This window comes from Somniosus microcephalus, chromosome 16 (assembly GCF_052327205.1).
Source record: "Somniosus microcephalus isolate GS21.2 chromosome 16, FLI_Smic_1.0, whole genome shotgun sequence".
In the NCBI taxonomy this organism is placed as follows: domain Eukaryota; kingdom Metazoa; phylum Chordata; class Chondrichthyes; order Squaliformes; family Somniosidae; genus Somniosus; species Somniosus microcephalus.
In genome coordinates, this window is record NC_141002.1 from 100,693,650 (window position 1) to 100,703,365 (window position 9,716).

A 9,716-nucleotide genomic window follows, 5' to 3' on the forward strand; every position below is an offset into this window, starting at 1 on the left:
GTGTGTGTGTGAGGGGTGAGTGTGTGTGTGTGAGGGGTGAGTGTGTGTGTGTGTGTGAGGAGTGAGTGTGTGTGTGTGAGGGGTGAGTGTGTGTGTGTGAGGGGTGAGTGTGTGTGTGTGTGTGTGAGGGGTGAGTGTGTGTGTGTGAGGGGTGAGTGTGTGTGTGTGTGTGTGAGGGGTGAGTGTGTGTGTGTGTGTGTGAGGGGTGAGTGTGTGTGTGTGAGGGGTGAGTGTGTGTGTGTGTGTGTGAGGGGTGAGTGTGTGTGTGTGTGTGAGGGGTGAGTGTGTGTGTGTGTGTGTGAGGGGTGAGTGTGTGTGTGTGTGTGAGGGGTGAGTGTGTGTGTGTGTGTGTGAGGGGTGAGTGTGTGTGTGTGTGTGTTTAAACATTCTTATGTAATCCCTCCAGTGAATGCGCTGCATGTGTTCACAGCACCAGATGGAATTCGCGGCTGTGCTTCCTGCCCTATGGTAATACACGAGGGAGCCAGCTTGAATCCTTATTGCATTAATAGTAAATGTGTAAACACTGTGCAGCCCACAACCCACACTGCCCCCCGTTTATATATAAGCTGATGTATCATTCATACACTAACAGTATTTTTTTTGATCCATTTTGTTTCAAAACTGAGTTAGAAAACTGGCAACCTTCCTGTGCCGAGGAGGAATTTTTGGCTGAAGTCGGCACAACATATGTGTCACGAGGAGAGAGAGAGAGAGAGTTGGCTCCCGAATCCAGGAACAAGAGAAAACCATATTTTAACACAATATTTTTAGTTTTCCTAAGAATGGCAGGGGGAGATTTTACCGCCCCGCCATCCCATAATGCTGGTGGGAGGCTCACTCCATTGTAGAGGCCGGGCCTCGTTACCATGGCACCGGCTGGCTGCAGTTGCCCAACAGGAAGCTCACCAGGCAGACGTAATATAGGGTAGCACCAAGGTGGGCAGGGGTGGGCGGGGGGCGCGGTGGAGGTGCGCAATGGCGGCGGTCTGGTTGAGAGTACAAGCGGCAGTGGCCTGTGAAGCCGTGGCTCAGTGGGCAGCACCCTCGCCTCGAAGCCAGAAGGTTGTGGGGTCAAGTCCCACTCCAGGGACTTGAGCACATAAGCCAGGCTGACACTCCCAGTGCGGTGCTGAGGGAGTGCCGCACTGTCGGAGGTGCCGTCTTTCTGATGAGACGTTAAACCGAGGCCCGGTCTGCCCTCTCAGGTGGGCGTAAAAGATCCCATGGCTCTTTTTGAAGAAGAGCAAAGTAATTCTCCCCCCAGTGTCCTAGCCAATAAACCAACATCACTAAAACAGATTATCTGCTCATTATCACGTTGCTGTTTGTGGGAGCTTGCTGTGTGCAAATTGGCTGCTGCATTTCCTACATTGTAACAGTGACTACACCTCAAAAAGTACTTCATTGGCTGTAAAGCGCTTTGGTATGTCCTGAGGTTGCGAAAGGCGCTATAGAAATGCAAGTCTTTGTGTTTTCTTTTTCCGTTATTCTTGTGCAGCCAGGAGGCAACACTCCTGCTCCTCCAGGCCGAACAAAAAAATTAATTTTGAACGTAACATTCCTGGTCCTCTTCGGCTGTACCGCCGAGAAAAACTGGGTGGAGCTTACACGCTCCTCCCAGCCGTGTCCCAAAATGGTAGCCGGGGGGCGGGGGGGTGGGGTGGTCTTCATAGGTTCACCAATTTGCATATTAACAGGGGGCTTACAGGCTCTAGATGGGCAGGAGCTCTGGCTGCCCCGCAGCAGACCCGTTTTCAGGATGGCGTCGGCCGCATCGGGGACAGGAACAAGGCGGTAAGTCATCGCCCTCAGTTTTTGCCGTGTTTCTGCCAGGCGGAGCCAGTAACAATCTCCTCCCCCGAGAGTTTTTACCAGGGTTGAGCTCCGATGTAAATTAGAAGCCCAACGAGACACGAATTGGGCCATTTCTGTTAGATCCGTGATTCTGAGAGTATGATGTTTTTCCAATAACTACACGGATGCTGTAACTTAACAATCAACAGGTGTTTACTGGAGTAGGGTAGTCTCAAGACTGGGGGTACAGAGGCATGCTCAAGGCTTATATACAGGTGTGGTCACTGCCGGTACTACAGTATACAGGAGCTGTAAAAGTAGTTCTCTCTTAAAGGTACATACACTACAATTCCTCCCCTTTTAGATTAGCAGTACCCATAATATTCAAATAACAATTAACACATTAACATGCACATTAAACAACAATAGTCCATTTATAGATTCAGTCTTTGGGGCGGCTTCCTGATCCTTTCGGGATAGCGCCTTTCCTGAGGTTCTTGTTCTTGGTGCGGAGGCGATTCAGGCCCCTTTTCGTCGGTTAGTTCATCGGTTTCCACTGCTACTGGTTCTGAGGTATGTCGGGTTCATCCCCAGGTACGTGAGACATGGGGTTGACTCATTCCTGTGACGCTAAGATCTGATCGACGTGGCGTCTCACAATGTTCTCCTCGACATCCACTGTGTACATTAATGGCCCCTGCCTTGTGCATATCGTTTCGGGTTGCCATTTCTCTGTTCGGTAGTCACGGACCAAGACTGGTTGTCCTACATTGAAGCTCCTTGTCGGCTTCTCATTGATGTGCTGGAATTGTTTATCCTCAACATTTCTTCGCACATTTGGTCTGAGCAAATCCAGACGAGATCTCAACCTTCGGTTAAAGAACATCATGGCCGGGATCTGGTTGGTAACTGCATGTGTCGCATTTCTGTAGGCTAATAGGAAATTGTCCACCTTATGCTGTAGTGGAATTTCATCGTCGCACATGGCCTTTATCGCCTTTTTAAAGGTTTGTACGAACCTCTCAGCCAATCCATTTGTGGCTGGATGATACGGGGCGGATGTGTAATGCCTTACCCCATTCCTTCTCATAAATTTCCGAAATTCTTCGGACACAAACTGTGGTCCATTATCAGAGCAAATCTGCTCTGGCAAGCTGTTCCTGGCAAATATGGTCCGTAGGACTGCAATCGTTTTCTCTGTAGTGGTTGAGGACATTTTTATCACCTCAGGCCATTTTGAGTGAGCATCCACTGCTATTAAGAACATTGAGTCCATGAATGGACCAGCAAAATCAATATGCACCCGTTGCCATGGAGAGGAGGGCCACTCCCATGGGTGTAGAGGGGCATGTGGTGGTGCATTTTGGACCTTCTGCCATTCTGAGCAGCTCTTGGTTAGGTCCTCGATTTGTTGATCGATCCCCGGCCACCACACATAAGCCCTAGCAAGGCTTTTCATTTTCACCCCTCCCAGATGACCTTCATGAAGCTCATTTAGCATTCTCTCCCTTAACTTGGGTGGAATCACCACTCTGGATCCACACATCACTGTCCCCTGGCATACTGACAGCTGTTCTCTTCTGGATGAGAATGCTGGCAACAGTGAGTCGCCATGTGTTGGCCATCCCCTCACCGTCAAATCATATACCCGAGACAGCGTCGGATCATCTCCTTCTCTATATCCGCGTTAGTTACTGGCAATCGTTCAATTATTGACGAATAAAATATCTCGATAGGGTCCACTGCTGGTGCTTCCTCCACAGTAGGCAGTGGCAGGTGTGATAGCCCATCAGCGTTTCCATGCTGTTTCGTGCCTTTATATTCTATTTCATATTGGTTCGACCCTAGAAAAAAGGACCATCTTTGTAACAGTTGTGCAGTCATCACCGGAACGCCCTTCTTTGGATTAAAGATGGAGACAAGTGGTTGGTGGTCAGTCAGCAAGGTGAACTTCTGCCCATGCAGATAGTGGTTGAATTTTTTTACTCCCCATACTAGGCTGAGGGCCTCCCTGTCAATCTGGGTGTAGTTGCGCTCGGCTGAGGTTAGTGACCGAGACGCAAAGGCTACTGGCCTCTCCAACCCGTCTGGGAATTTGTGCGACAGCACCGCTCCAATACCATAGGGTGATGCATCACATGCCAAACGAATTGGTAGCGCTGGGTTGAAATGGGCCAACACCTCTTTTGATGTGATCAATTCTTTGCACTTCTGGAAAGCTCGTTTACATTCGTCATTCCACTTCCATGGTACCCCCGTTTGCAGTAGGGTGTTCAGTGGGTGTAATGCTGTAGACAAATTTGGCAAGAACTTATGGTCGTAGTTCACCAGCCCGAGGAACGACCTCAGTTGTGACACATTTTCCAGTGCTGGAGCCTTGACTACTGCCTCAATCTTTTCAGGGGACTTATGTAACCCCTCTTCATCAATAACGTGGCCACAATACGAGATCTGCTTCTGGAAAAACTCGCACTTGTGGCGATTAGCTCGTAGCCCATATTCCTTTAATCTAGTGAGCACCTTCTCCAAGTTGGCGAGGTGATCACTGTCATTTTTGCCCGTGACCAGGATGTCATCCAAATAACAATGGGTCCCTGGAATCCCTTGCAGGACTTGATCCATCGCCCTTTGCCAAATAGCCGGAGCCGATGCTACCCCGAACACCAGCCGGTTGTATTGGTAGAGGCCTTTATGAGTGTTGATCGTGAGGTATTGTTTCGAGGCTTCTTCTACCTCCATTTGCAAGTACGCCTGGGCTAGATCAATTTTGGTGAAGTGTTTACCGCCAGATAGCGAGGTGAAAATATCCTCAATTCGTGGAAGCGGATATTGTACCATGTGAAGGACTGGGTTCACTGTCACCTTAAAATCCCCACAGATGCGGCCCTTCTTTGGTTCCCCAGGCGTATTACTCAATGACCTCTTCATTACAGGAACGATGGGTGTAGCCCACTCGCTCCAGTCTACTTTGGACAGTACTCCTGAATGTTCTAACCCTTCCAGCTCTGCTTCGACGGCTGGTCGGATCGCATAAGGCACTGGTCTGGCCTTAAGAAACTTTGGGCTTGCATTTTCCTCTATTTTAATCATTGCTGTTAAGCCTTTTAGTGTTCCGAGTCCCTCCTGGAACACTTCTTTTGCGTCAGTTAGCATTTTTGACAGTCGTCCAGCTGTGACGTCGTCATCCTTTTTGACCTCAACCTTCAGTGCCTGTATGGAATGCCAATCTAATTGTATCTTCCGGATCCATTCACGTCCTAGTAGTGGTGGTCCTCCATCTGGCAATACATATAGGTCCATTTTAGGTATTTCCTGGCCTTTGTATATCACTTTCACCCTTATTTTTCCTTTGGGGTAGACTTTTTGCCCCGTGTACGTCTTCAAGACAATCTCTGTAGCTTTCAAGGGTATATGTGAAAATAGCCGCTTGTAGTCCCTTTGGTTTATGACTGTTAGGGCTGATCCTGTGTCCAATTCCATTTTCACTTGGACTCCGTCTATCTTGAGTGTAACCCAGATAGTCTGGTGATCCTCCATTTTGGTTACCTTATGTAGTTTCAGACAACTCAGCTCCTTGCTTCCGGAGTCTGTAGCACTTTTCTGTTCGTCTGAACTACTGTCCATCACCTTATGTACCTTTTTGTACTTCTCCTGTGGAGATTTCTTGCTGTTGGTTTTCTTCCCAGACCTGCAGACTCTTGCTATGTGTCCTGCTTTTCCACACTGTCTGCACACTTGGTCCTTGAACCAACAATCCTTCTGGTCGTGTGTTGTTCTGCTGGTGCCATATTCTTGCGGTCTCCATTGTATCTCTGCAGCGCCCCTTGCGGCTGCTTCGTGTGATACTGCCATGCTGAAAGCCTTGTCCAGCGTAAGATCCTTTTCTGATAGAAGCCGTTTCTGGGTTCCTTCACTTTGAAGCCCACACACAAACTTGTCCCTTAACGTATCTGCTAGTCCCACTCCAAACTGGCAGTGTTTTGATAGCTTGCGCAGTTCTGTTAAGTACTCAGCATTACTTTCGTCTTTATGTTGGTTCCTTTTATGGAACTTAAATCTTTCTGCTATCAGCAGTGGTGTGGGGTTTAAGTGGTCCTGTAGGATTTCTACTATGCTTTCGAAATTCTTATTCACGGGCTTCTCTGGGGTTATTAGGTTTCGCAGTAAGCCATAAGTTTTTGCACCCATGGAATTTAACAAAACCAGTGCTTTCCTAGCATCTGGCACTTCATTTGCCCTGCAGTACACCTCAATACGTTCCACATATGTCGCCCAATCTTCGACTTCATTGTCAAACGTAGAGATACTGCCACTCTTCGGCATCCCTGGGTGTGATTTAACTGTCAAAAATGGCGTCTCCCGCGCTCTCCCTTCTTCACCGCTGGCACAAAATGGTGTCTCCCGCACTTTCCTTTCTTCCCGCGCTCGCCCTTCTTCTCCGCTGCGGCTTCTAAAAATGGCGTCTCCCGCGCTCTTCCTTCTTCTCCGCGGCTCAATGGCGTCTCCCGCGCTCTCCCTTCTTCTCCCCGCGGACACTGTTCAGCCCTTGAGCCCTGGCTGTGCTCTGCGCTTTTTTTTTCTGTGCGCCTTTCCCGTTTCCGCTGCTCGGTCCTGAACCCGGCTGCTGCTTTACCCTCTCTCTCTCCATTTTGTTTTTCCTTGACGCCGCTCGGTTTTCAACCCCTGGCTGTGCCCTGTGTGCTTCACCCTCTCTCTTACCCTGTCGACGCTGCTCGGCTTTGTCTCTGCCGTCGGTCGGCTCCAGCCGCTGCTGCCCGGGAAGGGTCTGCGCTGTACCTGTTGTCAGTCTGTTGCTGATTGTCGTGGCTGGGGAACCAAGCCCGGCTCTCCACAGCCTCCCCTGCGATGTTCACTCTCTGCCGGACGACTGGGCGGTTGCTCATGGTCGACGCCCGTGCTTCTGGCCTCGACTTTCTTCCACCGCCCTCCCGGAGCAAATCCTCGAAGGGAAATGCAGAGTTGCAGGTAGATTCGAATCGACACTTGTCGCCACTGTTAGATCCGTGATTCTGAGAGTATGATGTTTTTCCAATAACTACACGGATGCTGTAACTTAACAATCAACAGGTGTTTACTGGAGTAGGGTAGTCTCAAGACTGGGGGTACAGAGGCATGCTCAAGGCTTATATACAGGTGTGGTCACTGCCGGTACTACAGTATACAGGAGCTGTAAAAGTAGTTCTCTCTTAAAGGTACATACACTACAATTTCAACAACAACTCACATTTATACAGCGCCGTTAATATAGTAAAACATCCCGAGGCGCTTCACAGGAGTGTTATCGGACAGAAATTTGACACCGAGCCACATAAGGAGATATTAGGACCGGTGACCAAAAGCTTGATCAAAGAGGTAGGTTTTAAGGAGCGTCTTAAAGGAGGAGAGAGAGGCAGGGAGGTTTAGTGAGGGAATTCCAGAGCTTAGGGCCCAGGTAGCTGAAGGCACAGCCGCCACTGGTGGGGCGAAGGAAGTTGGGGCCGCACAAGAGGCCAGAATTGGAGGAGCGCCGAGATCTCAGTGGGTTGTAGGACTGGTGGAGGTTACAGAGATAGGAAGGGCGAGGCCATTGGTTGTGTGAATTAATTTGGCTTGCGATGGGTCTACATTGGGTTTGGAGGTGACTCTCCCCGTAAACAAGCAGTGACGTCTATGTACACAGGAGAAGAAAGGCCGATCGGGTGTGCGCAAGGCGTCTTATCTTCTGCCATTGTGGAGTGTTTACACATCAGAGCAAGATGTCCCTGTGCGCAAACACTCTCCATGCCTCAGTAAATGTTTGTCTATCATTGGCAGGACACCAGTGAGCGAAGCAACAGCAGCAAATGGTAGGAAGATTTTTTATTCTTTTCGAAAGGTCTTTCATGTCGGGATCAAGCAGTGATCCCTGATAATCCTGCCGTGACAGAGGCTTGGAATTTACACAGGGCTGTGCCCCACTCCGCCGCTGGACTCTCGGCAATGGAACGGCAGGAGCTCCAAAGAAATTCCGAGGCTTTGTATATTAGAATCCTACAGCACAGCAAGCGGCCATTCGGCCCATCGTGTCTGTGCCGGCTCTTTGAAAGAGCTCTCCTGTTCGTCCCTGCTCGTTCCCCCATAGCCCTGCAAATGTTTCCTTTTGAAGTACATTTCCAATTCTCCTTTTGAAAGTTACTATTGAATCTGCTTCCGCCGCCCTGTCAGGCAGCGCGTTCCAGATCACAACAACTCGCTGTGTAAAAAAACGTTCTCCTCTGGCTCTTTAGCCAATTATCTTCAATCTGTGTCCTCTGGTTACCGACCCTCCTGCCAGTGGAAACAGTTTCTCCCGATCTACTGTATCAAAACCCTTCATGATTTTAAACACCACTATTAAATCTCCCCTTAACCTTCTCTGCTCTGAGGAGAACGGTCCCAGCGTCTCCAGTCTCTTCACCTGTTTTCTGTATGTCGAGGTGATTGGGGTAATTGCAGATTTATATCCAGCTCCCAGCTATCTAGTGACAGGCAGGTATCCCTTATGAAGAGCAGGGTCACACAGCCTCCCACTTCACCCGGACAAAACTCCTCATACAATTAGAACAGTGTACTCAATAGCAACCTATATCAATCACACAGTTCAGCAAGTGCAGTAGCACATTGCAATTCATCCATCCATATCTATCTATCTCTCACTCCACAGAATCGTTTGAGGATTGCCTTATATACTCAACTTCCCCCTCCCACCTTCCCATAGCTGAATCGTTGATAATCATCACATTCCCGGCCAATCAGGAAGGCTTGTACACTGGGTTTATGATTAGAACACTGGTTTATGGATTTAGGAGAAAGGAAGACTTGCATTTCTATGGCGCCTTTCACATCCTCAGGACGTTCCAATGCACTTTACAGCCAATGAAGTATTTTTGAAGTGTAGTCACTGTTGTAATGTAGGAAACATGGTAGCCAATATGTGCATAGCAAGATCCCACTAACAGTGATGTGATAATTAACAGATAATCTGTTTAAGGGGTAAATATTGGCCAGGACATTGGGAAATCTCCCCTGCTCTTCTTCAACTAATGCCATGGGATCTTTTACGTCCAACTGAAAGGGCAGACAGGGCTTTAGTTTAATGTCTCATCCGAAAGACGGCACCTCCGACAGTGCAGCCCTCCCCTCAGCACCGCACTGGGAGTGTCAGCCTAGATTTTTGTGCTCAAGCCTCTGAAGTGGGATTGGAACTCACAAACTTCTGACACAGAGGCGAGAGAGAGTGATGCCCACCGAGCCATGGCTGACACAGCTCTACCTTCCCACAGTTGAATCCATAATGATCATCACATTCCCGGCCAATCAAGAAAGTTTGTATGCTGGGTCTAGGATTGGAACACTGGCTTATGGATTTAAGAGCTCCAAACACCACAGTCTTCCATCAACCTGAGCACTCCAGACTGTTACCTGAGCTGATAAACATCCACGTACTCAAGCACGGCAATATTTGTCAGCATTCGCTCCAGGCTTGATAACTGAGGTATGAGGGCCCACATAAAGCCCAGGGCAGTCATGAAGGTCAATTCAACAACAACAACAACCTGTGATGTAAGAAAACTACTAGGCACTTGGTCTAAGCGTTAAACAAAGCTTTAATCAACTGTTTTACAACATGGAGGTCTAGTTGTGTCCTTCACTAGTTCCTGTTAAGAATGTCCTGCGCAAGCTGGGCCCGTGCCCGAGTATTTATACTCTCCCTGGACAGCGCCACCCATAGGCCACTCAGTATTATTTCATAAGTCTTTCTTTCATGTCAACTTGTATTTATATAACGCCTTTAATGTAGTAAAACATCCCAAGGCGCTTCACAGGAGTAATTATAAGACAAAAATCTGACACCGAGCCACATAAGGAGAAATTAGGGCAGGTGACCAAAAGCTTGGTCA